The 17,807-nt window shown below is 33.9% G+C and overlaps 3 pseudogenes; 1 reads left to right on the top strand and 2 right to left on the bottom strand.

The window, feature by feature from the left end:
* The first annotated feature begins 6,560 nt into the window (after positions 1-6,560).
* LOC125199846 lies at positions 6,561-10,579 on the top strand (annotated as a pseudogene).
* A 1,157-nt stretch (positions 10,580-11,736) lies between these two features.
* LOC125199847 lies at positions 11,737-13,040 on the bottom strand (annotated as a pseudogene).
* Positions 13,041-14,346: 1,306 nt separating this feature from the next.
* Positions 14,347-15,732, bottom strand: LOC125199848 (annotated as a pseudogene).
* Between the last annotated feature and the right edge of the window lie 2,075 nt (positions 15,733-17,807).

The raw sequence follows: 17,807 nt of genomic DNA on the forward strand, positions 1-17,807 counted from the left end.
TGATAAACTTAAACTTGAAACACGATTTCTTAAAAAAACCATCTATACAAGTCGCTACATAAGAACATAACTTTTACCCGACACAATGATGACTTAATACAAATAAAAATTCAATTTTTCGCAACGAGATATAAATTTCCCAAAATTTTAAAAATTAACGTTTAAATGAGTATATAACTAGTAAACAAATAATTAAAAAACCCTTTGCCCCGAATAGGGGATTCTCCTTCTATTTGGAAACAATAATTATCCATCCATTCACATGAATCTAAAAACCCTTAAAAACAATCCAAGATCCCTTTCCTTCACATAACATGTCTTTTCACCATTTGGGTAAATTTCAATCTCACTCTATATATCTAAACCTAATCGTTTGCGCATCCCTTTTAAATGGAACACAATCTAAACTTGCCCCCTATTTTTCCCGGTAAACCTTAATAATTTTCCTCTCCTCCCCCCCGCCCTTTGGCCTTGTGTGTCCGAATAGACTTTTCACTCCTGGAGGAGGACCCCGAATTGCCGTTTTGATTCATAATCAACTTTAGTGTCATGTTTGTTTTTTCCGTTTTGTAAATTAATTGTTGTACTGTGCTAGTATTTTTTGTAGCGGGTTTAATTTTTCAAAATTTGTTCTCATGGCCCCCTGTGCTTTTTTCTCTTTAATCAAATTCGATTTCATTTGATTCATTAATCTTGTCTTTTGAATTCAAGTAACAATGGATTTTAAAATTTGGGGTGTGGGTTTTTTGGTTTGGGTTTTTCTAAAAGTGTGATATTAAATTAGTTTTGTTATTGGTATCTAATTCTCTAAATTTTTTTCCCTCCATTTCATAGAATGGATTTCTTTTTGACACAAAGATTAAAAAAAAAATTGGAAAAAGAAAAAGAAAAAAATAAAAAAAAAATTTAAAAAAAAGATTTAAAAGAAAAAAAGGAAGGGAAAATAAGGGAAAAAGGGTTTACTTTTTCTAAAAAAAAAATGACTATATTATTATTAAGTACAAAAAAAACAAAATGACTTAATTATTATAAACAGGGTACGGGAAAGCAATTAGCGTCAATTGCTTTTGTTGATTGTGCGAGATAATTTGAGATTAAAAACAATAACTAAAAAATAAGAAAAATAAAATCAGAAAATTATTAAAGGGATAAAAAACTGAATTTATAAAACAAACATTTAATTGGGGCCCAAAATTTTCCCAGACTCACAATCCAATTATTACATTTTACATGCTTAAATTATTTGTTAAAATCGGCCCATTTTTTTTTTCCCCAAAGGATGGACTATCTAATTATACTGAAAGTACTATATTCGTTCTTCAATTTTTGTCCTATTTTGATTTGGAAATTTGAAAATTGATACTTTTATAGTATTTAAATTTATAATAAGAGATATACTTCAGATTTTTTTATCAAAAAAAAGAAAGTGTAAATAACATTAATATAAAAACCCCAAAATTTAATAAGTGAAATACATAATAAATCACGATGAAATGCTAATATTATTAATAATAGTAATAGGTACATAAACTGATACAGTAAACCTTAACACATAATACAATAGTAAACATTGATTTAAGATTTAAATTTCGAGTATATTGTGTGGGTGCTTAGACTAAATCTATAACACAAGTATCGTGTCATTTGTGAATTCATAATTAATAATATTGCATGAAAAAAATTATTTTTTGCAAATTCGAATCAATAAAAATAACTCCTAACACAAATCTGGTTGGATTACAAAGAATCAAGAACAAAAAAAATCGACGAAAGATCTAATTCCCATCGCCGGACTGTTTCAAAGCATCGAATGGAATGAAACACCAATAAATTAGAAAGCAGAATTATCTTGGGTAGATGAGTGGAAAAAGCTGAAATTACAAGTTGTTGAATGGTCCATTCAACTCCTCCCAATTAGCCCCAGCAAATTAATTCGGTGATACGAATCGCGTAAACAAGGAAACGTAGAAGAAGACGAAAAAGGGAAGATTTTGATAAGCTTATTGAGATGATAAAGATCATAGATCGGACCTCTCTGCTGTTTCTCTCTTCCTTTTCGGTTCTGTTTATTACAGGTATGCCCCTTTCATTCTACTTTTTGTTTTGAAATTCAATTTCAGTTGTGATTTGCAGTTTGGGGTAGCTGTTTTGAAGTTCAAGAAATTTTCGGGATTTTTATTATCTCTTGTTCTTTGGAAGGTATTTTTAGGTTTAATTTGGGTTTTCGAAAGGATTGAAAAACTTGGGATTGGTTTTTTTTTTAAAAAAACATTGAATTGGAAAGATAAATTGGAATTTTGAAGTCAATACCAGATTCTCTTGAGATTGTTGTTTTTTAACTTTGTGTCTCTTTCCTTTTCTTTTAAATTTTTGTGAACATCAAAATTTAAAAAGGTGAACAAAATATAAAAATGGTTGCTTTATGGTGTGGATTGTTGATCATTTGTTGAATAGTGCTAAATTAATCAAGCATGCTGACGTGTACGGGAAGTGTATCTGTTGGTCAGTTTGTTGCTCGAGAGCGGTTTTGGTGAAGATGATGATTTGTTTCTTGAATGCTTTTTAATTTACCTGAGGAAAGGGGAAAACCGGGAAAATTGTTGACCCCACCTAGTTGTCATGGGGGCCCCAAAAGGCTTAAAAAGGGTAGCTCAGACAGTACGACTGATCTAATCATGTTCTTTTTGTTGGCCCTTTGGGGCTTGGCATTAGTACAGGGGGTTTAAAGCTTGGGGACACCATCAGTTGTTGTATGGCTAGCTCAACATAGTAAAAAATTAACTGATCATCGTTCTTTAGTTGAGTGACCGAAGTTTGGTGGTTTCTACTGCTTAAACTCATGAGGGTTAGCTCAGTCATAGATAACCTAGATATGATTTGTGGGTTTTTTTGGGCTGGCTCGTTTTCTTCAGAACAGCGGTAAAGTTTTAAGTTCTTTTCCCTTAAATGCGTTTGTTAGGCTGCTCAAATCTAGTAAAAAATTATAAAACTCCTTTTTTTTAAGTTGTATTGAGCCCAGCCGGCTTCATAAAAGTTTAAAAAAATCATTTCCCCTTACTATAGCTTGAACATGAAAGTGGGGGGCTATTTTTCTAAATTTTATCCCCGATTAAATTTTTTTGTACAATTTACATAAAATTCAATAAATTTGAAATCATATAAGAAAAATAATTATGGGTTTGGTGGTTACATGCGTTTTTAAAGGTTACCTGGCAATATCTTTGTTCTGTTCTTCCATTCCACCTTTTGTTTCTTGTCCATATTTTTTTCGGGCCCCAAATCGCCTTAGCTGGGATGGTTGTTTTTTTTCTTGAATGTTACTCTTGTTTGGATTTTGGGGATACCTGGCCCCAATTCTTTGCCGAAGGATTCAGCAAGAATGTCTGGGGGTTCCCACGTGGCGGGAAGTCCTCCTCATATGCCTCGGCCTTGTAGCTGTAGGGCTTTTTCTGTCTTCTTATTCAAGCTGTGGAAAGAAAGAAGGGGAGGAGCCAGCGCCTCCTGGGCTCTTTGGGCGGGTGGACGGTCGAAACCCTCGGGGGTTGACGATCTTTCCTCCGGGGGTCGGAAAGATCCGAGAACGATCCCCGCTGGGCCCGACCTCTCTTTTTATCTTGGAACAAATGTTCAGTATCTTTGTCTTGATTCTTGGGGGGTGATTGTCAAATAATAACATTTGTAGCATTTTCATTCTTGATTTTGATATTTATCAGTGATTTTTTAAAAATTAAAACGATACTCTCGTGTTTTCTAAAAAATGGGGGGTTTTGAAATGGCCCGGTTTTTTAAAGCTTTGAAACTAAGAGAATATGGGGGAAAAAATTGGGGGTAAGAAGGGAAAAATGTAATGAAATTAATACTAAAAAATCATTGGGGCCCCACTTTAAGTTGTTAATTGTAATATTTTGGGTAAATAAATTGATTATAGGGGTAAAATTTTAAAATGAAAGTTTAAAGGTTTTTTTTGGCTTTAAAATGGAAAGAATTCTTTTTTTAAAAAAGCGGAGGGATTATATTTCTTGGGTTAATGTGAAACGGGCCCCAAAAATTGCGTGGGCACTTTATTAAAAGCCCAATCTGATAAATTTCTTAAAAAAATTTCTCAATTAGTGGTTCAACTTCGACCTTTTTAAAAATCTTACTTAATTCCAATTTTTTAATTTATATTTCTGTAATTCTAATGATTTCTTGTTTATTAATTTTTTTTACTAGTGATTTAAATTTTAGTTTAATTTTATAATTAAGGTTCTGATTTATATTAGTTGGCAATAACATAATTGTTTTAAGATGAGCAATAATTAATCTCATTGAAATTATATAAAATAACTCAGTGAGCTGATGGAAAAGCTTTTAATTAAAGCTTTTTTAATCAAAACTGCCAAGTTCAAAAAGAAAAAAATAGTAAAAGAAGGAAAGTAATAAAAAGTGGTTCTAAAATTATTCGTTTCAATTCATATTCACATGATAAAAAATTTAAATTTCCCAAAAAGATATTTGAAAACGACAATGAAAATTACATTAACTTCAGTCCACATTAGGACCACAAAGCCACTATTCCATTAATGGGATCAAACTTGAATTAGTGAATAATGTACCAATTTGGGTTTTTATTTCGATTTTTATTCTCTCTATTTTTTCTTTGTATTAAATCATTTTTAATTATAATTTGTTGAGCATTTTATATGGAGTAAATATTTCGATACCCACGGAAAGGTCATATGTTTCAATATTTTGACCAAAAAATTTTTGAAATCGGACTTACGTACTCAATTATTGGTCTCTCATGTGTGCAGATTTCACTTCAATTTATTTAATTTCAAATTGTTGTGTTTTTGTTTAAATTTCTTATTGTTCAGCAACTTTTAAATAAGGTGGATATAATTTTGAATTTAGAATAATATTTATTCTGAATAAAAGTTGAATATAAGATCAAGTTATCTAGAGACAGCCTAAAAAATATGAATCCTTATTTAATGGACATATATTTTGAAATATTTATAGTGCAAAGTAATGTTTTTACCATTATTTCCCAGCACCTGGTCAGACATATATTTTTTTTTTCTTTTTTCTTATCAAATACTTCCAATAATCTAAAAAGCAGGCCATTAATTCAATCACTACTTCCAAACTTGATAAAATCGGTACCTACAAAAGATAAATAAATTGGTAAAACTCAATCGGCAATATATCCTAGTGACATAGTCCAGTCAAACTAATTCACTACTACCTTTTTTTACAGTAATAATTTTAGAAACTATTTTAAATGTAAACTTTATGTTTAACCAAATTAGTGACTAGTGCCACACACTTTATATTGATGAGATTTTATTTTATATTTTTATTTCAAAAATAATTTTCAATCATAATTGACTGAAATAAATTTGATCCAATGTAAATCAAAAGTTCGAATCACAACATGAAAAATTGAGATTAATTTCCTATTAGTAATCCAAGGGATTTGTTATATAAGAAATCCATTTAAAAATGCAATTAGCTGAAGAACTAATTTGGACTCTTGCATCCCATTTTATCCAACTAAATAATTATAATTAGATATTGTGTTGTCACGTGGAGTTCTAAAACCCCAATATGGTTGATTTCATTTAATAATCTCATTTCACTTCTTTACTATGAACAAACCATCATTATTAATTATAAGTATTGATCATTAGCATGCAATAATGATTTTCAAAATCCTACACACAAAAAAAAGTTCTACTTTATTTTATTTAAAAAATATAAACAAAAAAAGTCTCTCCCATTTCCGTTTTGGTGATTAATTGCTGCAGAGCTGATATTCATCACAAGCCACAGTTTCACCTTGATGTTTATATAGTAAGCATGTCCTTTTCATGCTCAGCCCCTCTCTCTACAAACAAAGAAAGAGGTATATATGTTGATGATTTCATTCAATAGCCTAGTTAAAGGGTTTTTTTTAAGGGATTGTTGGAACTCGTGTAAGCTTTCGCCAAACCAAAGTTTTCGCCGGAAAATAGCAATTGCTTTCCAGGTTTGTAGAATTTTGCTTCTCCATGCATTTGGCACAGTTTCCAAATGTTTTTTATTTATTTTTTCTTAGCTAATTTAGCATTTCCTGAGATAGATCTGCAGCTCAAACTAAATAAATCGTGTTGTTTTTGCATTACTTAATTTTCCATCCTTTTTTTTCCGTGACTAGCTAGAAGAATCTCTTTTAGAAAACTGTTTGAATGAATTTGTGAAAATTTGTGATGTTGTTGGAAAGTGTTCGGATTTAATTTGTGTGTTTTTGGCTTTTTTTTTTAAAAAAATAACAGCTCATTTTCAGATAAGAAGAGCTAGATTCACTGTTTATTAGAAAAAACAGTACGTGTTTTTGTTCATTTGTGTGTGAAGATCTGAAATCAGTCTCTCTTCTTTTTTTTTTTTTACGTGATCAAATAACAAAAAGTTTCTCAAAGTTAATTTCTCCATGGAGAAATCAACTGTGTGTGTGTTGTTTACCTAAAAATGTGTAAACACACACATATACATACCTAGATTTCAAAAAAAATGTTGTGATTTTTGGACAAGATCTGATGATGAGTTTATGTTCATGTTCATGTCTGGATTTGAGCAATTATTTACAATTTTATTTTCCTTTCTCTCTCCCAATTATTGGGGAGGTAGCTAGGGTTGTTGAGAGATGGGGAGGGAAAGATCGAGATAAAAGGATCGAGAACAACACCAGTCGACAGGTGACTTTCTGCAAGCGTAGGAATGGCCTTTGAAGAAAGCTTATGAGCTTCCGTTCTCTGCATGCAGAAGTTGCTCCCCATCGTCTTCTCCAGCGTGGCCGCCTCTACGAATACGCTCACAACAAGTAAATTCTGACGTTTTGTTTGATGTTATGCATATATTTGAATTTGATTTTCTTCTGGCCTAGCTTAATTCATCTCTTTTTATTATTTTAAAAATAAAATGTCATGAGTTACATTTAATTAGTGTTTATAATGCTATTTGTCTGTGTTGAGAGAGAGGATTATGTCTCTTTATATTGGTTTTGAATATTCGATGAGACGATAACCTAGTTCTCAACTTTCGTTGAGACCAATATAAAGAGACGATCCATGCCCGCTCTCAGGTTGGGCCAAACGATGTCAGCAGTTTCTAGTGCCCTTAGAAGTAGAAATCCTCAAAGAGATCTGTACATTTTAAAAAATTGAGAAAGATTAAGAGGAAAGTACACCCAATAATGATCAGTATTAGAAGAAAATAAAAGTAATCATGATAAATATGTATCCAAGACAGCTAGGTATCATAAGAAAGAATCACACCTCACGCAGACAACACAAGCAGTGGTAAAAACAAGTAGTTTATGATTCTTTCACAAATTTGTTGTTCAAGACTTGCATTTTTGCTTTCTGCAGGGTTTTGGTTTCCAAGGATTTCTCATTCTATCATTACATAAATCTCCACAATATTTTGTGATTCTTGTATATCAAATTAACTGAAAATTTTGTCCTGTAGTACTCTGCAGTGTTTCAAGATTATACATGAACATCTCTATTGTCTTAGGTTGTTTGTCTCTCCAATTCTGGGACACACAAAGATGGAAAATAAAGATCATAAGAAAGGGAAATTTGGATAGGGCTTGTGTAGATATCTCCTGGTCTTGTTAGAGCATAAAAATATAGGAATAGCTTTTACTAATAATTACTACTAGTACTCATATTGGATAATTTAGTTATGTAGTTGAGGATTAATTGTATGTCTTGAACATTTTGCTTTCACTATTTCTGCATATAATTTCTTGTATTAGTATGAAATATAATTACAGTAATTAATATCCTATTCATATTGCACTGTTTGTTAATATAAATGTAAATTATATTTTCATTTTTAAAATTTTTATTTGGAGACATGAATATGTTGAGAATACTATTTATATATATTCTTGAAATGAATTTGCTGTCACAAGTAGTAGTGTAGTCATGTCTTGTTGCTTCAACATTCCTAGAATCCATAGCAATTTATTCCTTTTCACATATTTATCTTTTCCATTTTCAGCTTACATGATTTCACCTTCTGATTTCACATAATGTGTGTGGATCTTTTCCAGCAATTCACATATAAATTCTAACTGTTCACTAGTTCTCATTTTCCACTTCCACTTCTAGTTTTCAAGATTTTATCTTTTCTCTCTCTTGCCTTTATGGATGAAAGTGTTAGAAAATTTACATGAACTTGTGTTACACTTTTTACATGCATGGACGAGCAAGTGAATTAATTACAAAGACACTGCTTTTGGAATATCTTGATATACCATGTGTTGAAGAATGGTGTAGGAGTGTTTTATTTATTACAGTTTATATGTTATTTTAATGAGTTTTTATAAATTATGTCTCTTGTTTTATTTATTACGAGTACTAGTTTTTTGTTATATTTTTTGCAACACCATTTTAAAATCGAGACTGCATTTGAAAATTAATTAATTGGTGCTCATATATAATTTTAGCTGCATTACATCGATCATTGAGAGATACAAGAAAGCAACTCTAGATGGTTCAAATGGTAGCACTACTCAAGAAATCAATACCCAAGTAAGATTTTTTACTAATACTATTTAACTACACAAAATAAATGCATTTAACTTAACCTGCGTTGCTGCAGTTTTACCAACAAGAATCCAGGAAACTGAGCCAGCAAATACAGATGCTCCAGGACACAAACAGGTAATAAATATTTACTTGAAAAGACAGCAATTTGCATGCAAATGGTGCAACACCAGGAACTGATGTCCGAATATTGAGGAACCACCTTTGTGAAACCTTATAAGTTCTCCAATTTGCCCAAATTTGCTATTATATCTATATAAATTAATTATAAAAAGAGTAAAGTTCAAATAGTCCTAACATAGTACGCTTTATCAATTTCGTAACTTAACATTATCTTTTTATATTCAGTCCTCATAAATAAATTGATCTGAATCGTCCCCACTTATACGTCAAAAATGACGATACCGCAATTTGACTACGTTAAATTACTAATGGTAATTAATTATACCTAATTATAATTCTTTTCCTATTAGAAAAATTTGGGAAAAAAAGATAGTATCAGTTGCAAGATGAAAATGAATAATTTGTAATTTAATAGGAATTAAGAATTATAATTAAGTATAATTAATTACCATTAGTAATTTAATATAGTCAAATTGCAATCACCGTCTATGTTTTGACGGTTCTGTTAGAAGTGAGGACCGATTCGGGTCCGAGTTTATTTGTGAGGGTCCAAATAATCAAAATGATAATGTTAAGGACTCAAATTTCGATAAAAATAGTTAGGAAGCATTCGACCTTTACGCATTATAAAAATATTCCATCCATTAACAAAAAATTATAACATTGCGGATAACTTTAAATTTTAAAATAAAAACTGAAATTTGTGACTTTTTTAGAACTAATAGTGGATTACATATGGTTTAATTTCTGCAGGCATCTAAGGGTGAAGGGTTGAGCTCTCTAAATGTAAAGGAGTTGAAGCAGCTGGAGAGTAGGCTTGAGAGAGGCATCTCAAGAATCAGGGCAAGAAGGTAAATTTACATTATATAAATAAATAAATAGTTGGTAGACTACTAGTAGTTAATATCATAGTAACATCTAAACCTTCTTATGTCATACTTCCTTCTACTGAAAATAAATACTCCACATTTTGGGGTTTTTCAATTTGTTGAAAATTAATATGGTATTAGACTTTTTCCTTTCTTAATTTCATTAGGTCACCTCAATCTCCACATTTCTCAATCTTCATTCACAAATTCATACTACTAATAAATTTATTTAATCTGTATGCAAAGGTAGAATGACATACAATATTTTTAATTGTCTACATGTGATCCAGTTTGTTAGCATTTCTTTGTTTGTGTAATAAAAAATATTCCTTTTGTTTCTGTAATTATACATATACTATCAGATAATTGTACTGAGTTTTTGCAATGTTGTTCACAGCATGAACTGATCCTTGAAGAAACTGAGTGTCTGCAGAAAAGGGTAAAGTTCTTACACTAAAACCAGCCAAATTATAACACAAAATCACTGCTTTTTTCCTTGACTCTTTCCCTTATTTTTACTTCACTTTGTCTCCCTGCAGGAAGCTCAGCTCGAGCAGGAAAACGCCTCCCTCAGAGCCAAGGTAAGTGACTTGAATGTTGCAAAATAAGACTTCTAATAGGAGACGGAGGTAATGTGATATGACACACGCTCATTTGATGATGATTTACAGATTCAAGAAAATGAGAAGCTTCAGCAACTGAGCATGATGCCAGGTGGGCAAGACTTTGCCTTACAGGCATACTATGCAAGAAATATGCTGCAACTCAACATGATGGAGAGTGGATCTGGCTATGAAGCAGCTTCTTCAGACAGGAAAACCGTTCATCTTGGGTACATACTTACATATTTTCTACTACTTTTTTATTTTCTCAATTTTTTTAAAAATTAGGGGGTTTTAATAACACATCCTTTTTGTGGGATATTTATTTGCTGCAGGTATTAGTTAAGTGAGTTTGTGAAACATTAGTGATGCAACTATGAGGGTGACTGCAAGTTTGGGGGTAACAAGTTTAAGGAAGTAAAAAACTTAGTATTTCAAGTGTTTAATTGGATCCAGTATAAGTAGTAGTGCCTGCCGTTTGTGGCTATGGATGATGATGATGATGATCTCAAGACATGAATTTGCTGATTTGTTGTGTTAATTTGTGGTCGGATAATTTCTTTCTTCATCACTGCAAAATTTCTTTCTTATGTCAGCTGGAAATGCAATGGAACAAGCCCTCAATTTTAAACAAACTTAATACATCAAAGAAAATCATTTTGAGATTTAAAAAAAATAAAGTTAATCTTCCTCAAATAATATTATGTTTATTCACTTTAATTTTCCTCAAGGTTTATTCACTTTAAACTACAAATAATTTCTAATCAGCGTATCTACGTACTCTAATATTATGTTTTGATTCGCCACATTTCAACAGCTAGATCCATGTTTAATAAATGTAAACTATTTGTATGAGTATTTAAAGTATTTTTTGATAGATACGGGTAAAAAGAAATGAAAGAAAAGTATGGGTAGTAATCAGATTTTATAAGCTCCACTATAATTAATCTAGCCATTTTTTTTTAATAAAGTGCATATAGCAAAAATGAATTACATTCAAATCACAAGCATGCATATCAAGACAACAAAATGAGACATTCTTTGAAAGATATAAGTAGTTATCGCATGAAAGGCATGATAAAAAAATAATTAACTTATTAGGATAATTAAAATGTTGTTAACAATTTTATACAGATTAACAAAATTATTCTTTAATGGTAAAAACACTGTGACTTTGTTGCTTTATCATAATATAATCCAAAATCCAAAAGGGAAAGGTAAACTCTTTCACGCAACCAAAACTTGAAAGATGAAACAAACATAAACACAACACAACATACTAATTAAACTTTCTGGAATCAGTCATAAGAGAACAAAAACTAAAAGGAAAACACACACATTGAGAGTGCATCGCTATGTGAAAAACAAAACACTACACAACATAGCAAAAATCAAACATTGTTCTGCAAGTTCCTCTTTCAATCACATAATCAGATCACATGACGATACAATTAGGCTTACGATTAAGCTCCTCTTGGAGCTCCCAACTCCGATGATCAGCCCTGCTCAGGCACTCTCTCAACTCGTGCAACTCATGCTCCGCCTTCGCCTGAACTTCCAGTGATTTCAGATGTGCTCCGCTCGAGCAGCTCTCTCCTCAGCCAGCATTGTCTCCAAGTTCGAGACGCTCTCCTTCATCCGAGCCTCAATCTTCAATGATCCCACAATACAATATAGAGATATGGATGTCACAAATTTTAACATACTGGAGTATAATATAATGTGTTGAGGTAAATTTATTGAAATTCAAACATTACCATTTCCACCAAACGGTCATACTGCTCTCCACCAGAAGGCACCTTAGTTGAATTCCCTTCGGCACCTTGTTCAATATGATCCTTCTACAAGCACAAAAATCTAGTTGATTCAGACTCTTAAGATTATGACAGATTATGAATTATATACCGATCATACAGATTAAGAATAGCTCTAAATTGAAGTACTGTGATTGTGAAATAATAAATTCAAAGTAGGACTATAATGGTAGAAAAATCCATAATTAAGTAATAAACAAATCTTGAGTATTTTAAGTATCAATTTAGTCGAGAATTAAAAATATATAATTTGAAAATAAGAAATGGAATACTTGACTGACCTTGATTTGTTGGAAGAGATGATTGGTGTATGGATTGCCTCCATTCACCTCTACCACAGTGTCAACAAGAGAGAGAAGCTCCTGCCTCTGTTTACTAAGCTTTTCTTCATCTTCTATGCAATTATTAAACACAAGATATCTATTCCCACACTTTTTCAGAGTCTCCTGATAAACACATGAATAAATTCTCTTAACAAGCATAAATAATACGACTCAATGAAAGAATGTTTAAATACCTTTAATTGATCAGGGCAATTTTTGGCGAGGAAATCATCAAGAGAAGTATTCTTCCTGAGAGCATCGCCGTGGAGAAGACCACAATCATGTATTCAGCGATTTTGGCGCCAAATATATGGCAGAGGGTGTGGAAAGCCGAGGCTTCCTCATCAGAGAAGCGGTTTCTCAGCGACAGAACGAAGAGAAGTGCGTGGATTCCATCCTTGGCCAGATTAATGCACTGCGCGATCTCCTTCGCCATAGCATTTGAATCGACGGATGAATCGAACAATCCTGCCCCATACTACTATTAAGAATTCGAAATTGAAGAGCAAAAAGTTGATTTGGCAGATAGCAAACCAGGAGTGTCGATGACGTTGAGAATCCTTCCGTCGTCGAAGACGGATGTGTCGAGCTTGCAGGCGGCGGTGACGCCGCCTAAGCTGTGCAGGATTCGAAGCTCTCGGCCGAGGAGGCTGTTGGCGGTGGCGCTTTTTCCGTTGCCCATCTTTCCGAGCAAAACAACGGTTCTGCTTCTGGAGTTGGATGATTCAGCCATTGCAGTTGCAGATATTTGAGGTTTGGTTTGGTTTGGTTGATTTGTGGAGTGGAGATATGGTTTTATTAATGGTTTGTTTCACTGCTGCATTTGCTATGCCAGTGGCGTTCCATATTCCGAGACGATTTGGAATACTTTTCAAATCTAATCAAAGTTGGTTCAATATTTTGCTTTCAATTTTTCATTTCCAGCTATACGAGTGGCCCGAGCCAATTTGCACCAATTTAACACACTACAACTTCTCTCTTTTCTATACGTCATACATCCTTCACGTAAACGACTCTTTCCTTTTAAACCGCTCCATAAGAATAGCACTTTCTAATTTTGTAAAATATTTTCTATCTAATTAGGTTCGACCTATTCTCCATTAACAATAATTTAATTAATTTTTCTCTCTATCTCTCTTACTTTACCAATTTTACATTAAAACATGTGACGAACCCAAAGTACATTTTTTTGGGACGGAGTGATTACTAAGTATTTAAAGCATCTACAACCATTTACACTAAATTCAAATCACGTTAAATATAATTTTACTCTAATAATTTACACCAAACTCAAAATTAAAAGAATTTTATCTACATTATACTCTTTTGACTCATAAAATTTGAAAAATTTTTAGAATTGAATTTAGTGTAAACCTAAAAATAGATATTTTTCTTTAAAAATCCAAAATGGAATTGGTTTTGGAGTAGTAGTATTGAAACTAATTACCTATCCCATTTTAAATTTTAGTATACCCTTCAAAATAGTCTTATACACAATTTGAAATAGTTTCATGGAACTAAGATTTATATAGAGTGGTTCAATTAAAAACTACCAATGTGATAAATCTAAGCTGCACTTGAATGTAAACAGATCAACAGTGCTGATGGATACTAAGTTTATGCAATATTATCACAATTCTCATAAATGTTTGAATACGATTTGATAGAGAAATCAATTCAAAGCATGTTTGTAAATTGTAGCTTTCAAGAGAACTCAAACCCAAAAAAAAATATCCATGCATCATGAGGATTCTGTTGAATCGAAATTTTGATCACATAACAATCCAAGACATATCCAATTGAGCTTGTGTTCAATATTAAAACCACAAAAACCAAAAAGGACATACACAAACTTGCTAAAGCCAAAGCATGGTGTTCAAAAACACAAAAACAACGTACACCATCGCATTACAATATAACACAATTAGGCTTGCGATTGATCTGTTCTTGGAGCTCCCAGCTGCGATGAGAAGCCTGGCTCCAACGCTCTCTCAATTCGTTCAACTCATGCTCTGCCTTTGCCATATCTGCCAGCGACTTCATGTGCGCTCCACGCGAGCTGCCCTCTCCTCAGCCAACGACTTCTCCAGATTCGAAATACTCTCCTTCAGCCGCGACTCAATCTTCAACACACATCAATACAGTATTCAGAACTAGAAATAGTAGAAATTGATTTTTTGAATGTATTTAAGGTAAAAGTATTTAACATTACCATCTCAACCAAACCACCAACACTGATCTCATTCTCAGTAGATTTCCCTTGGGCAGCTTCATCAATCTGTAAGAACAAAATCAATCTATTTGTTTAAGACATTTAGATTCATCTTATTTGGCACAGTTTAAGAAGACTCATAACGATTTTCACTCCCACAAGTATAGCAAACATATAAATAAAATTGAAAGGCAAACATACTTTAAAAGAAAGAATTACTCATAAATTTTTGAAATATAAGTATATCTAACCATAGAAATCATTTCAATATTACTAAAATATTCAACCCTTTGCAATAAATCTAAATCACTCTAAAAGAATATAAAATATTGTAATCAATCTAAATCACTTCACTCAACCTTGATTTGTTGAAAGAGTTCATCAGTGTATGGAGTGCCTCCATTTTCCTCTAAAACAGTGTCTACAAGAGAGAGAAGCTCCTCCCTCTGCCTATCGATCTTATCTTCATCTTCTGTCCAATTATCAAACATAATAGTTCGATTCCCACACTTTTTAAGAGTATCCTGAAACAAACATACATCAATAAAGATAAGTATCTGAACAAACATATATAGAAGGAAACAAATAAGAGTAAGTACCTTCAATTGATCAGGCAATTATCTGCCAAGAAATCATCCAACGTCAATTTCTTCCTAAGAACATCACCATGGGCGAAAACCACAATCATATAATCAGCAATTTTGGGGCCAAATATTTGGCAGAGGCACTCAAAAGCAGAAGCCTCCTCTTGAGAAAAGCGGCTTCTCAGAGAGAGAACGAGCAGAACAGCGTGGATTCCATCTTTGACCAGAGTGATACACTTGGCAATCTCCTTGGCCATGGTGTTTGATTCGACGGTGGAATCGAACAACCCTGCCCCAATATCCGAGTATTAAAAATTGAATCTTGAAAAGACAGAAATGAGTGTGACATAGTAAAGCTCACCAGGGGTATCGATCACGTTGAGAATGCGTTGATCGGGTAAGACGGTTGAGTGGAGGCTACAAGCGGAGGTGACGCCGCCTAAGCTAGGCATTGATTCAAACACGTCGTGGCCGAGGAGGCTGTTGGCCGTGGCGCTTTTTCCGTTGCCCATTTTGCCGAGTAAGACTACGGTTCTAGCTGATGATGAACGCCGCCGCCCATTTTTTCGAGTAATAACATTTCGAGGAGTGTAGATATGGATTTTATTATTACTACTGGTGTTGCTCATGTAAATTGTAATGCGAGTGATCTTCCATATTCCCGAGATGATTTGGAACAATTTTCAACATCGATATTGAGTGACATTCTGCCTCTTTTTCTCTCTCTCTCCACTGTATCAGATGAAGAGTCGGATATTCGTCTGCAGATGATATAATTACATTAATACGAATGGCCTTTCCTAGACGATCGATCTACTTTTCAGGTATAAATGCAGATGATATAATGTAGAGTCTCCAGGGAATAAAAATTTGATTATCAATCAACTCTAAGATAAATAAATTTACTTACCTTGAAAATCCGTCCAGTGTTTTATTAATTTTTTATAAGCTTAAAATATCTGAAAAAATGTGGTAGTCTTAGGGCATCCAAAAAGCGACGTCCGACCGGCGGTGGGTGGACGAAAATGACAGACGAGAGGTCGTCCGCAGGTGAAAGCGGACGTCGCCGGGTCTATATACGGCTCGTTGCATTTCATTTCATTTACACAACTTGTATTACAGTTTCTCTTATTTTCTCTACGTTTCTCATTCCATCGGGATTTAATGGCTAGTGGTCCGGTGGTGGCGGGGGGATGCTAATGACATAAGGCGGGGAATAATGAAGAGTTGTGAGGTTATACGTCCGCCGAGATAAATCGCTTGATACAAAACACTTGTTAGCAGCAAAAAAAAACCCTTCCTCGCCCCATCCATCATCAGGAGTAACCCGGGACCACATGGGCGTCCACCAACGGTTGTTTGAAGACTACTTGGACGGCCGCGATTTGAAATAATTTTTTTCCGGCCGATTTAGATGCACCGAAAAATTTTTAGGAGTATCGTGGCCGTTTTAGAGCCGATACATATTTTTTGGTTGGGGGATCGGGTGGTAAAACCCCCACCGCCTAAAGTGTTTGCCCGTCGGCAAAAACTCCCGGTGGGGCCCGATAATTGGGGAAGTACCTCCACACCAAAGACGATTGCCCACAAAATGTCTCAAGTTTTTTTGGGGGCCTTTAAATTTTTTGGGGAAGGGTTCCTTCGGAAGCCTCCCCAGGAAAGGGGCCCCGGGGATGGGGTACACGGGGAATAAAGGCTTTCCCCCGGGGATTTTGGGCGCATAGATTGAAATGTTTGGGGAGAAAGAAAACCCCCCCTTCCCCCCCAAAAAGGGATATACACCGGTTAAAAAAGGAAAAAGAACCCCCGATGATCCTGGGTTTAGCCGATACCTGTGGTTTTGGCATGCGTTTTTTGGGGGGGGCCACAACGATACCCAAGGGCCCTCTATTTGTCCCCCTTTTAAACAGTAAGGATAAACTTAGTTCGGCCATCTTTTTCCCCAACGAAAACCCGGGCATGAAATGACCATTTTTAAACCCGGATGAATTTCCGGGCCCGTTTTTGTGAAGACGATCGTTTTAAAATAGATCCAAAGAAATCTATTTTGAAACGTCGGAAAGAAAGAGGGGGGGGGGGGCTTTTGGGTGTGCTGGGGGCCTCGATGGGGGAAGGGGAGGGCCCCAATAGGGTGGTACCCCAGCATTTTTGGATCCCAATTTAGTATTATTAGATAAATGATTATTGAAAAGAAGGTTCATAACAATTTTTCCAAGAAGATCCCGTCCGCGGTCCAAGCCACGATGATCACCCCCAAAGTAAATGGGGATCCCCTTTTTGGGACGTCAATCGGGCCCGGTGATTTCCCCGATCTTCGAAAGAAAGCAAATATTCGACTGGAAAGATAAAATTTAAAAAATTAAAAAGGGCGAAGAATAAAATTAACCCAGTTTTTTTTTTTCCGGTGAACTATGTATGTTTTTTTATTTTAAAAATATGTAATTTTTTTTTAAAAAAAATTTTGCATTCCCGCCATATATGTGTGAAATTTTTTTTCCGTAATTGCATATTTATGAATTTGTAAAATTTTTATTATTATGCTTGTCCACCGGGATGTCCGCTATTATACCAGAGAGCCCTTATGACGGGAAGGCAGGGGTTTCCCCATGACGGGGGTTTTTTTAATGTCCCGGGTTTCCCAATGTCGGTAATGTGACAATACTAAAATTTAAAAAAAAAAACCCACCAATTTCAGTTCTCAATA

Source organism: Salvia hispanica, unplaced genomic scaffold (genome assembly GCF_023119035.1).
Source record: "Salvia hispanica cultivar TCC Black 2014 unplaced genomic scaffold, UniMelb_Shisp_WGS_1.0 HiC_scaffold_702, whole genome shotgun sequence".
In the NCBI taxonomy this organism is placed as follows: domain Eukaryota; kingdom Viridiplantae; phylum Streptophyta; class Magnoliopsida; order Lamiales; family Lamiaceae; genus Salvia; species Salvia hispanica.